This window comes from Nycticebus coucang, chromosome X (assembly GCF_027406575.1).
Source record: "Nycticebus coucang isolate mNycCou1 chromosome X, mNycCou1.pri, whole genome shotgun sequence".
Taxonomy (NCBI): domain Eukaryota; kingdom Metazoa; phylum Chordata; class Mammalia; order Primates; family Lorisidae; genus Nycticebus; species Nycticebus coucang.
In genome coordinates this window covers 123294143-123295784 of record NC_069804.1, presented here as the reverse complement: position 1 = coordinate 123295784, position 1642 = coordinate 123294143, and the positions used below count along the sequence as shown (strand labels likewise).

The following is a 1642-nucleotide window of genomic DNA, read 5'->3' as shown; positions in this document are numbered from 1 at the left end:
AGGCACAAGTTTTTTCAATAAAGTTTGAGACTTGATCAGAAAACTGTCTTGTCTCCCTTTCTCACGCCCCTTGTTTGTTTTTCTCCTTTAGGTGGTTCCTGCGCCCCCCGTTGCTGTCCCGCGGGTCGGGACACAAATAATAGTGAGATATTAGTAAACAGTAAAGAGAATGAGTAAAAGAGACCTAAGGGCAGATTTTTGCCTACATTAGTTCAACAGATATTTATTAAGCCAGGCACTGTGTCAGGTGCTGCAGATGCACAGCGAGAAGGCTTTTCTTGGGTCTGAGAGGGTGATTCACATGTACAATCCTAGCACTCTGGGAGGCCTATGTGGATGGATTACTTGAGCTCAGGAGTTCAAGATCAGCCTGAACAAGAGCAAGTCCCGTGTCTACTAAAAATAGAAAACCTAGTCAGGCTAGTGGTGGGTGCTTGTTGTTCCAGATGCCCAGGACACTGGGACAAGAGAATTGCTTCAATCCAACAGTTTGAAGTTGCTGTGAGCTATGACACCATAGCACCATACCAAGGCAACAAAGTGATATTCTGTCTCAAAAAAAAAAAAAAATCTTTTTTTTTAAAAAAAAAATCTTTTCTTTAAAGATTGCATGGTCACTGGGGAAGACAAGATAGATTTGTGAATTACAAACTATAGAAAAATCTTATGTTTAGTAAAAATTCTAGCAGACAACTCAGTTTCTCCTTCATTTTTCATCAAATATTTATTTGTTTTATTATATGCCTAGGACTTGTTAGAAATTATAGATATAAGAACCAGTAAGATAGGGTCATTGCCCTTAAGGAGCTTATTACAGTCTAGTTGGGGAGATAGATATATCAACAATGTCAGTGGCAATCCAATGTTATAACAGCTGGGTAGAGGAAGTTATGAGATTCTCAGCTCTATGTTGTTAGACTTGGCTTCACCTGTGTGACCTTCCTAATGGGAAGAGAAATAAAAGCTCTCTTTACTTGAGGGGCACAACAAGTTGGGGGACTATGTTTTGAAAATGCAGATATAGAGGCATCTGCCTGGAAGAGCTGGGGACAATAATTTCCAAAGAAATGCTATTGATGTCGGGATTGAAGGATGGTTAGGGATCTGCTAGACTAAAAAGAAACATGAATGCGATCATGATCGCATTAATGTACACAGCTATGATTTAATATTAATAAAAAATAAAAAGGAACATGAAAGCAGGCCTCAGAGACAGACAAGGATACGCGGTAAGTGTTAAAATTTACTGACGTGCTGTGCCAGACACTGTATTATGTGCTTTATATGTTATCTGATCCTCCATTCAATAACAATTTATTGGGCACATGCTGTAAACCTAGCACTATGTCAAAGTGCACATTATTGAAATTTTCACATGGAGGTGGAAAGCAAGATGGCGGCCGAGTAACAGCTTCCTTGCATCTGGGCACCGTGAGTCCAGGGAGATAGTACTCCAGGCATCTCTGGCTGGTGGGATCTGCTTATCATCACCCCTGTGAGGATACAGGGAGTCAGCGAGAGATTTCTGTACCCCAAGAGGAGGACTAAAACAGTGGAAAAATGGCAAGTGGTCGTGTATGTTCAATCAGTCTAAACCCGCCCGCAACTGTAAGTTCAGTAGCAGAGAGACTGCAAACCGGAA

The 1642-nt window shown here is 41.0% G+C and overlaps 1 pseudogene; it reads left to right on the top strand.

Moving 5' to 3' along the window:
• Positions 1–893: 893 nt before the first annotated feature.
• LOC128578817 (uncharacterized) lies at positions 894–992 on the top strand (annotated as a pseudogene).
• Positions 993–1642: the final 650 nt, after the last annotated feature.